This window comes from Bison bison, unplaced genomic scaffold (genome assembly GCF_000754665.1).
Source record: "Bison bison bison isolate TAMUID 2011002044 unplaced genomic scaffold, Bison_UMD1.0 scf7180017864517, whole genome shotgun sequence".
NCBI lineage: Eukaryota > Metazoa > Chordata > Mammalia > Artiodactyla > Bovidae > Bison > Bison bison.
This window is the reverse complement of record NW_011495070.1, coordinates 6264012-6264326: the sequence shown is the minus strand read 5'-3', so window position 1 is coordinate 6264326 and position 315 is coordinate 6264012.

The window sequence follows — 315 nt, the reverse complement described above, 5'->3', positions numbered from 1 at the left end:
GCCCTCGTAGCCCCACAACATCCCAGGAACAGTTCTCAGGTGGGGCCTGAGAGGCCGACTCTGCCTGCAGGGATGGAGCAAGCCACCCTGCGTGCTGTGGGTTGTTCTGAGAAGCACCAGTGTGAAGGCCAGCCAGCAAGAGGTGACCAGCGGTGTTCTTGTGGGGAGGTGCAGCCCAGGAGTGAGGAGTCTGGAAGAGGCAAGATGGGACTTCCCTGGTGGTCCAGAGGTCAGGACTCTGGGCTCTTACTGCAGGGGGTGTGGATTCGATCCCTGGTTGAGGAACTAAGATCCTACATGCCATGCCGTATAGCT